Genomic DNA, 11,283 nt, shown 5'->3' on the forward strand with positions numbered 1-11,283 from the left:
AGTTACTGAAAACACATTGTGTCTCAGGCAGACCTACAAGGTAAACACCACTAAAGTCCAATAGCACTTACCAAAGGTGTGCTAGGACACCTTTTCGGTATTGTCCCATTTAATGTTCATCAGCATCATATAAGGAAAACAAACAAACAAAACAAAAAAAGCCTTCATATTATAACTGAGGGAGCAGGAGCTCAGAGAGGTTAAGCGACCTAAGAAAGCCGCACAGTAAGTCACATCCAGTGCCAGGGTTGCTGGGCAACACTGTTGATCACCAAGATCCTCCCATCCCTTCACCCATCCTGCCATTTTCCTGAGAATGTCTGTCACCCAGTCCCAGCCCTGTCTTTTCTTAGTTCAGCTATCTTCCAGGCCAACCTGACCTCCCGGGATGCCTACACTGCGGTTACTTGGCCCGAGCCTCACTTCTTTTATCATCCCCCCAAGCCAGCATAGACCACACAGATCCACCTTGGCTCCTTAGTTCACACTTCTGCAGCCTCCTCGGTTCAGAGGCTGGACTGCTCTGGCGCCGTTTGTGTACAGTGAGGATGTTCTGGATGAGGCCCTCCATGTTCCTGGAGCACATACCATTAGTGTTATTACTGCTCTGGGGAGATGCTTGTTGGAGAACCCCCAAGGCAGTCTGTACCCTCAATCTCAGTATTCCACAGATGATTACCTTGGACAGAGCCTCACATTTTCCTGTCTCTGTATCGCGCTCTCTTCCTGCAGCCTTTCTTCTTGTCACATGGTCGCTTCAAGGTGCTCTCCAAAGTTCTCTGGACTCTGACGAACGGGCACATGCTTTTATTACTTCTTTGTCATAGGGCCGCCTTCCCACAGCACCCCGGCTGGTGCTGCTCCCCACTTTAGGCAGGATAAAAGACTAGATGGGATGGACGCAGGAGAGATAGGAGAGATAACAGCATGTACAGAGCAGGAGAGGAGGGGGAGGAAGAAGGAAGAATAAAGAGAAATTGATTATGTGATGTTGAGGTGCTTTGGGCTTTAACAGACACTCAAAATTGGTCACACTGTCTCGAATCAATAGTGGGTTTTTATGCTGCAGACCTAAAAGTCACAGGCAGCAAGAGGCTATCCTCTAACATCTGGATGCTTTCCCCAGGTGACAATGCCACAGCTGCTCACTTCTCTAGCATGCTCTCCTTCTTTGGCAGAAAATGAAGATTGGTGAAGAAAGCGTTCTGGGAGGAGTCGATTGCCTGAGATGTCATGACTAAAGCAATCATACCACGGAGGATATGAGCAGAGGGAGGCTGTGGGCAGGAGCAGAAGTGGGCTCCGCGGTTAGAATGAGGTTGCAAGCCAGCCTAGGATTCTCTCAGGCTATAGAAGAGCCCCAAGGGACAGCAGGGAGACAGCTTGCTGGCTGAGGCAGAGACAGCAATTTCTGTGACCTAGGCATGGTTCACTGTGGCCAAAGGGGTACACTGCGTCACCTCTAGGGGGGCACTGGTGTCTAAGACTTTCCATCTGTCTGTGCACTTATGTGCACCAGTGTGTGCATGTATGCACATGAACATACATACATACATACATACACACACGCATGTACATGCATACATGCAAATACACACACATGCACACTGTTGGCTGAGCACCAAACAGGAAGGGAAGCAGAAGAGGGTCATTGACCTCTGAGTTCCAGCTGCTCCAGTCATTAGCTCTAACTTTGGACCCATCACTATTTGGCCACTTTTTAGTTTCTACATATGGGAAATGGACACGATATGACTATTAAAAGTTGACATCTTAAGGCTCTTGGGTCACACAGAAAAAATGAACACAGAATAAGCACCACACACATGCTACTTTTTCCAGCAGCTAGGGGGCAAGCAGGCCTGGGAGAGTGTGCAGCTATCTCCCACTGCATGGCATAGCTCTGTGAGCTGACTGCAGAGTCTTCAGCGCTGCATGCTGAGGCAGCCAAAGCCCCCAACACCCAGGACACCTGTTGCTGCAACTTCAGGCTGCCCCCCAGTCCCACCATGCCTGATTTGCTCTCACAAGGTGTCCTTGCCTTCTCTCCAGAGTTCTCCTCCCACGGCCCCTCAGGGACAATCTCAGGCTCCCTGTGGCTAGCAGGCGCTCTGCCTATAGACTCATGTGCAACCAGTGGACAGGACTGTAAAAAGTTCTCTTCCTAATTTCTTGGTTGCATCAAGCAGCTAATCTGTTTTGACATGCTATCTAAATGGCCTTCAGATCAGCATACAGAAGAAGCCATCCATAAGTCATGTCCTTTATGCGCATGTACTGGTGTGTACGGAGAAAGACTTACATTGGCTTCAAGAGCTGAATGAGAAGGGCCATTATTGCGGTGGTCCCAGGGTCGCCATATTCACCCCACATATCAAATCCGCTTTCAATGCAGCCAGTTCCATCAGCTGTCAGATTCTATTAAATATATCCCTCGCAACCACTGACCAGCTGACAGCAGAGAAACTCAAAACCATACACCCACCATTAGCATCATAAAATGTGAAGTCAGCTGGAAGGGATGATAACAGAACTGAGGACAGAAGAGACGAAAATCTGTAGTGCCCTGGTGTCCTCCTAAACTGAACCTCTCCCCCACCCCCCCACCCCCACCCCCGCCCCAGAGCTACAAGAACACCCATAAAACACTGGGGTGGAAAAAAGGCAATACCAAAACCAAAACAAAAGTCGCCCTGCTGTAGGCTCCATAACGCTGTGGGTTCTTTCACCTTGTGTGAATGTGAGATTTGCATAAATGTTTCATGAGCTTACTACAAAGCCTAAACAGAAGCATTCATTAGGCAACATCTGTGCTGTTTTCCCAGATAATGCAGTGTTTCTTCCAAGTCAATGAAATACAACCTATCTGAGGGTGGGGGCCATTAAAATGCATGTGCCAAGGCTGCGTGCGATTAGATGCTATTCACACTTTAGCTGATATTCTGGTCCACCCGGCACAGTCTCAGCCAGAGATCTGCCGACGGCCACCAAATCAGAAGGTGTGCGAGCTCCATGGAGATGGGTCATGGCAAGGAGTCAGACCTCACAGAAAGAGCAGGGGTGTTTCTGGATGTAGACCATGAGGGTGGTACCACCCCTTCAGTCCTTTTAAGTGGAGGTTTCTTTGCTGAGATAGTCACTTACCATTTGGGGGCAACAGATGAGCTCTTTCCCTTAAATTCAGCAGGAAGGAGCAATGGATGAGATGCCCACTGGCTCTGTGTGACTCCAATCTGATCATGATATTGGTTCCATATGGAACCCTTTAAAGCAAAAAAAAAAAAATGTTATAAGACCAATAATTTTTAATGAAACTTGGCTTAGCTCACAGGCTGGTCTAGCAGATGAGACAGCAGCCTGAGCAGGAACATGACTTTCCTCGTCCTGGCAGAGATGAAAGAGAGCATCGTTTCAATCAGAGAAGACCCCAACAGAGAGATGGTTTGGATTATCAATTTTACGCAAATGGGGATGGAAGCCTTGTCTCTCTCCCCACGTGTCTCACAGCGAGGCTTCCTCTCTCAGAAGGGTGTGGTGGGCCATCCTAAGTGAGGGAGACTTTCTGGGTTTGCTTGCTATGTTGGAGTTTTTTGACGGCAATTTTATAGAAAATCTTTCGGAATTCTGTTCATCCCCTGTAATTATATCAGTCAGCAAGGGAGAAAGACAATGAAAGGAATATGTGAATGAATGAATGAATGAATGAGTGAGTGAACAATGAGTTCTCTTGCATCTGTCTCTAATATTAAATTTCTTCTATCAGTGTTGACAATTTGTTATCTAGCAAACCCCTTTGTTGCTGTATTCACTATGAATAGAAAGTCCAATAAAATGTTAGTTTTAGAATGATTTTATTGTTCTCTGTTTTGTTTTTGAGACAGGGTTTCACTATCTAGCCCAGCCTGGCTCCAAATTTGAGGGTCCTCCTGCCTCAGTCTCCCAAGAACTGGGATTACAGGCATGCACCACTTGTCAGGGCTCAAACTCCTGCTTTGAAGCAAGGAAGTCTAGTGATCATACGAAAATGGAAGGTCTAAGCTTGGGAACCACAAGCCCCACTGCTATTTCTTGGTGACACCCCACGGGTGGCACGTCTTCCCTCAGAACCTCCCATCTCAGGGACTCTGAGCTGCTCTCTGAAGCTGACTTTTGCTTCTTTAAATGTCTTCCCATTTCGTGAGTTACAGAGTGCTGTCAGTACCCCCAAATAGGCAGAAATCGGTGCAGGATGGCACATTTGGGCAGAAAGTCCAGGATGGGGAAATATGCAGGCAGCCCCCTTCCACATCCTGTAGCAAACCAGCATTTGTAAGAGGTGTGCACTCAGTCAGAAAAAGGAGAGATGTAATTATGTCGTTTATAATGAATTCTGAAGGAAACAAAGAATTTAAGGAAAACTCTGGAGACAGCCAGAGAGCGAAGCCTTTCTCATTGCCTGAGCTGCCCTGGAGAAGGCGCATAGCTGATCAAACATTGGTGGGATCATAGGAGGCCGCTGGCCCCAGGGATGCGTGGGAGGAAGCAGGAAAACTCTGGAGCCCTGGCCAGCCTCAATCTGACTTTTATTAAAGAAATTACACACTCCTCGAAGCTTCCACTCGCATCAATAATATCAACTTCTGGACAAATGATTCTCTCTGGGGAGCGGGTTCTGAGTTTGCCTCCTAATCTTCTTTCTTTGAAGTATCCAAGGGCTTAAAACATGGGTCAATATCAGGGGCCTCTGGCCTTTGCGGGAGGGGGGCTTGAAAGGGTCTTGCCTGGAGGAGGGCGAGACCACCAGCATCCATAGGCCCTTGTAGGGCACTGTTTCCACACAGGCCCTCTCCAGGGCACAGAGAGCCACCTGCTCACCCTGCCCCATCCCAGGAAATGTCCCCACCTTCCCACAGCTGTAACATGGGCCACACTCATAGTCACAAATTTTTAAGACTAAAAACAATTCTGAAAATACAACCATAGTATTTCTGACACTGTAAGATAGGGAGCTAGCTTCTTTGAAAATTACAGGAGACACACCGAGCAATCTCTATAGTCTCTTCAGTCACATTTCCTGGGTGTTTTGAGCTCAGTAGCTGTACCCTGCACCTGGTGTTAGGGCACAGGCCCCAGGTAGCTCACACTTCAGGCTCCTTCTGTGCTCTCTACACCAAGTCCAGGAATTAATTTGAATTGTTCCTATTCTATTGGATCCAGACCCTGTGTTTTAACCTATGAGCTATTAAGTTTTTGTGGCCAAGCGAGTTTGTAAAATGCAGAGTTAATCAAGATTAACAGGTCTGTGCTCCAGGAATTTGCCGTCTCCTGATACGTGGTCGGCTATTGGAAGGCTCCAAGAAGACAGTGTACACAGTTCCAAGCAGAATGGACCATAGACCATCCCGTGTGTATTTTCCAAGAAGTGAGTGTTCTGTAGGGATTTACGAAGGGGCTGAGTTCCCATGGAGACAGAAGCGTCACTGTGGACAGGCATAGCCCCACACACTGAGCGCTGTTGGATTTTTGTGCAAAATGAATCAGCATTTTTGTCAAAACTACTCCCACAATCACAATAACTGAGCCAAGAACCTGATGTAGATCCAGACTCATACCATGCTAGGGACCCAAAGTCAGAGGAATATTCTGGCACATCTTTCCTTTACTGCTATTAAAAAACAAAAACAAACAAACAAAAAAAAAACAACCAAACAAACCATCATGAACTTTTTCCCTGGGAAATTTCCTATCTATAGGATCCTCAGCAACACTCCCAAAGCCCAGCTCTTATCAGATTAGCACATTAGAGCACATTGGCCCATCACTTGTCTTGTTTGTTGTTGTTTGTTTTTATGTGCATTGGTATTTTGCCTGAATGCATGTCTGTATGAGGCTGGCAGATCCTCTCCCTGGAGTTACAGACAGTAGTGAGCAGCCATGTGGATGCTGGGAATTGAACCCAGGTTTTCTGGAAGAGCAGCCAGTGCTCTTAGGCACTGAGTCATCTCTCCAGCCCCCATGTCACTTGTCTTGTAAACAGTTTTAATGGAGCACAGCCACGTCACTCCTTTGCATTTTTGTCCACCACTGCCTTGGTTCTGCAAGAGCAGAACTGGGCAGCTGGCAAGGATCACGTGCTCAAAGGACTTAAGGGCTTGTAAGTCCCTACTTCAGAAAAACACACTCCCAGTCCTGGTAGAGCCTGGCTGGAAGGCAAGGTCTCTTCAGCAGGATGTCTGCCTGATGTTTCAATCTGAGCAGAGCTACTGCCTTGAAGAATCTGCTAAGTTCTGACATCCTGTGTGGACTCTTTCCTCCAGTATGGAAGAGAAAACAGCAGAAACCGATCTGAAAGGTTGCATCCATTATCACCTTTGCAACCTAGGTAAACACAAAAGACATCTCCTTGTTTAGGGCAAGAAACCCAAAGAGGTGACCATGCATGCCTAGCGCGGATCCACCCCCATTCAGGCTCACAGTGGCAGGCAGTTCTGAGGAATGGTTTAGAACGTTGCCCCTGGGATGACCCAGACTAGACAAACTCTAGCTTCCTTGTGGATGTTTAGGCTTGGGACAGGTGACCTGACTTTGTGCTCTCTAGTTTTCCGTGGGGACAAAATAACATGCTTTTGTGGAGCACTCTTAGATTGGTAAGGTCCAGAGCAAATGGTGGCTGGCTACTACTGTCTAGTCTGGAATCTTTACCTTCTCATCTACCAAACCCCTGGATGGCAGGGGTCTGTTTCCTATGTCTTTTGTCTCTGTCCCCCTCAGAGTATCTGAAACAGGTTCTGTCAGAATTGGGGGATGGGGGACTCTGTAAGGGGCGTGATGTCTTAAGTATCTGAAGCTGTTATCAGCATGAGCTCACGTGGGGCCCGATGCCTGGCCTTGCCTTGGTCTCAAAGGCCCGAGTTACTGCGTGGCATCAGGTATCTACCCTCATGAACTTGGTGCCTCAGAATAAGCAGCCATCCATCATGACTGAGGGTTTTATGGGGTGACTGTGCTCAGATAGGCAGATCTTCTAGCGGGAGCTACAGTCTTCTGGGGATTCAGCGTGGTTGGAACAAGCAACACGTCTCCCCCACACTGGTGGCAGCTGAAACTGCCTGTGGGTTGGATGTCCTTTTGGGGCCGCTGACCAGAACACCAGAGCTGGCTTCCACCGTCATGGAAACGCCTCTCCATTCGGCTCAGGCCACTGTACTCTAAGAGAGGGAATGCGTAATTATTATCTTAATCAGGACTGTTATGATATGGTGTGAGAGGGACCTTGGCGGGTCCAAGGAGTCCCACGGCGGGTGAGACAGACACGACATGCATAGAGTACTCACGTGGAGGGGTTTTACTGAGAGAAAAGGAATGGAAAAAGGGAGAGGGGAGACCAGCTTCTGGGGATAGGATGGGCCGAAGAGAGAAGCAGTGAGAGAGGCAGAGGGTGGAGGAGAGAAAGAGGGATGAGAGATGGCGCAGAGAGAGAGAGGAGGGAAGAGACGGGGGGGGGGGACAGAGAGAGACAGAGAGATGGCAAGATGGCGTAAAGACCCTCCTGCCTCTTCAGAGGCGCTCAGGAAAAAAGGAAGGGTACGGGCGGAGCTTGCCTCTTATAGGGACCCTTTGTGTCTGCCTGCCTGACTGCCCGCCTACAGATCACGTACTGACATATGACGCAGTGACGTGTGACTCACGACGGAGTGACGTACAGCCATAGGATCCTGGGTCGACCAGACTACTGCCTGAGTGTATCATCGTGCCAGGTGCCCGAGTAATGCCTGAATCCTAACATTGACACTCCATCTGCCTTCCATGGTTAAAACTGACCTCAGGAATAAATATCTCAGATTCAAAGGGAGAGGACATAGACTCCCTCGGAATGACAGGAGTCCCGTGGCCACCTTGAACCCGCAATGCCTGAACTCCCAGGACCCCTGTCTCATTTTACTCGGGACCTGGTCGGTGGCCGCCAGCATGGCTCCTCCCCCACTGGCTTGCCCGGGAGGTGATCCAGAGCTTAACCTTCGGCGGACGTCTTAGTGTGACCATCCAGGCTGGCCTGCAGCTGTGTAGCTGCGGATGACAGTGTTTACTCCTAACAAGCAGCCGCCGTCCCCCCCCCCCCCCCCCCCCCCCCCCCCCCCCCCCCCCCCCCCCCCCCCCCCCCCGTCTAGGTAGGCGCTCTGGCCAGCGTTTCAGCGGCTCATAATTTTCAGCAACTGAATTTTCAGCATTTTTGAGCCCCACCTTCTGTCTCTCTAAGAGGAGTGAGCCTCAGAGCCCTGCCTCAGCCTTACAAGGCACTGCCATGTGCTTCTTGCTCCCCTGGGCTTTGAAGACCCCTGAGCAGAGGGTTTGAACTCTGACATCGGGGGAGAGGAACAGCAAATGCGGGTGTTTTCCTCCGCTTCTCCGGGAATAGCGCTCACACGCCAACATTTGCCACACACACATGAACGTGCTATTTCCAACACGATAAATTTCACATCAGTCCTGCTGACGTGAGCTTACTAAATGCCCGATAGCATTTTCTTTGTTAAAGCGTCGCTGCAATCATCGCGCTTTCTGGTGAACTGATAGTAGACACATTCTCTAGCCAAGAACCCAAATGTCACTCCATGCACCGCTGCCCTCATTTTTCATCGCGAGGGTGGGTGCAGGTGTCATTATCCTAGCCCCAAGCGCCCTAGCCCCTGGTCCCTATTGTGCTATGATGAACAACTCTGGAGAGAAACTGTTTACACAGTGCTGGAGCCCCCAGACGCAAGAGGAAGACAGCTGTGTAAAGTTCACACTGGCCCTGGAAAGTCCTCTCCGAATCCAGGGGTCTTGCTGGGTCAAACGCCAACCCTGTGTGAGGCTGTTCATTAAAAGCCAGAGTAGCCAGAGCAGGGCTCCGAAGAGGTGTGGCCAAGCCTTTGCCTTATCCTGCTACCGTACTACTTATTTGTTTGTTTTTGTTTATTTGTGTTTGATTTGGGGAATTTTGAGACAGTATCTCACGTGGTAACGCGAACTGGGCTAGTCCTCTGAAACAGTCCTCTGGCCTCAGCTTCCCAAGGAGGACTGTGTGTTGTGGACTTCAGGTTCTGTTCCATCTGCCCCTACCCGTGGAGACAACTTCGGTTTTTCCTGGCCACGTTCAGTGGTCAAGTGATACTCAGGGGAAGGGGGCAGCCTGGACACCCCTGGCTGGTTAGGATCCACGCTGGGTTGGGCGAGGAAAGAGGAGACTCTGTGGAAGATGAGGGTGTCCGCCCTAGGGGCAGAGACAGAGTGAGTCACAGGGAGGTCTCCTCTCTCTTAATTTGCCGGCTCCCCACCAGCAATAAGAGGAGTGCTCTTATCAGCTAGAGAATTCAGCCAACCGGGCAGGGTCACATACCACACGGTAGCTGTGCCTGGATCGGCTGTCTAGCCGAGAACAGGCTAGCCTTTGTTCCTGTGGGACTGGGGGTGTCACTTGGGAATGGGGGACCCAGAGTGGTTGCAATTATGCTTTTTTGAAGGTATAGAAATTGTATCTCCCACCACGGACCATGGGAAAATAAATGGAAGGAAATATAATGTTGAGAGAGAGAGAGAGAGAGAGAGAGAGAGAGAGAGAGAAGCAATTGGGGTCGGTGAGAATGCCAGCAGCTTGTCTCCTAAGGGACTGCATGGACTCAGGTACCTGTGCTATTGCGGGGACCTCTTACAGTACCAGGGAACACATTTATTGTTTCAAAGCAAGCTTATCGTCTTCTAACTGCTTCTCCCCACCCTCCCAGTCTTGGACTTTGAAGAATCCTTATAGATTATGTATTCATTTCTACCCATGCCTCCATCCACCTGATCAACCTACCCATTCATGTTGACCTGGTTCCATCTACCCTTTCACCTATGCAGCCAACCATCCACCATCCTCGTCCATTCATCCATCTATTCATTCATACAAACCCATTCAAATCTCCCCGTCCTGTCTGCCCCCAGCAAGCATTTGTTGAGCACCTACTATCTGCCACCCAGTGGCGAGCAAGAGTAACAGGCTCCCTGCTCTCCTTGAAGTCAACATGCTATTAGGAAAGATGGACAGTGGACAAACGAGAATAAATAAGCAAAATAATTAGGAGCTAACATGAAACCTCAATGAGAAAACCCAAAGAGACAGGCCATAAGGAGGGAGTCCTCTGGTGACCAGGAAAGGCCTTTCTCAGCATGTAACTTGGGCTTGCAACCCGAATGACAAAGAGCCAACTACACGATAGAGAGTGGTGTTGGTGTCAGTGGCAGGCAGCACTGGTGGTGTATGTGCACACACGCACACATTCAAAGTAGAGATAATAGCAAGAGTGAGGTGCATTTTCTAAAGTAGACAGAAACCTGTTGGGCTCAAGGGACAGAGAGGAGGCCAGACACTCTAGAGCAAGCTAAGCAGAGCCCACTTGTTCAAATGAAAAACGAGACACAGTCTACTGTAAAACAATACAGGGCAGAGGGATTGGGTAAAGTGGCTTTAGAGCCTCTTGCAGGATCCGGCTGCCACTCGGCGTTTGTTTGATAAACTCTTTGGCAATGCTAAATCATGCCTCTAAAATCAGTCAAGTTCACAAGCCCCTCAAGGCTGTGTCTCAAGGGCCAGTGCTGGAGAGGGGCAACAGGGCTTTCCCTGGGTGACATATTCCTGAACAAAAATCCTGCCTGTTTCTGAAGGGTTGACACTGTCAGCCAACGGCGTTGTGCCATGGCTTCCCGCTCGGCGCCGAGGCTCATCCCAGCTGGTTCCTGGGAGCCGCACACAGGATGTATTTCAAGCCAGAACACTTTGAAGTGCGCGCACTCTTAAGGCTTAACAATGTCAAGCTTCATAACCCAAGAGCCGGTTTGCTGGCTTCCTACTTTAAATCGCTCCTAATTTGAAACACACAAACATTTCCACTTTATCAGGCAGGGTTACTAAACATATTATTGCTGGAACCTGCATGGTTTATGGTCTCTATACAGCCAGAGAGCCGAGTTTTATTAAAATAGACTGTTAAGAGGCTCAACTCATTATGGAATCTTCCAGGCTCCAGAATGAAAGAATTTTGTTTATTCTAAGATCAGGGGGGAAAAAAAGGACTGGAAAGAGGAGGAAGATTCCGTGTGTATGTGTGTGTGTGTGTGTGTGTGTGTGTGTGTGTGTGTGTGTGTACACTCTTGCTGCTACTGAGAGGTGGGAAAACAGCAGAGACCACCAACAGTCTTGGCCCTGGTCCTCACCGCCCCTGCCCCAGTCTGTCATGTGTCCAAGGCCCGGCATGCATTTGTGGGGCCTTGGATCTGCTACTT

This window comes from Microtus oregoni, unplaced genomic scaffold (assembly GCF_018167655.1).
Source record: "Microtus oregoni isolate MIOR12 unplaced genomic scaffold, Mior012 000004F_ref0000308, whole genome shotgun sequence".
Classification (NCBI taxonomy): Eukaryota; Metazoa; Chordata; class Mammalia; order Rodentia; family Cricetidae; genus Microtus; species Microtus oregoni.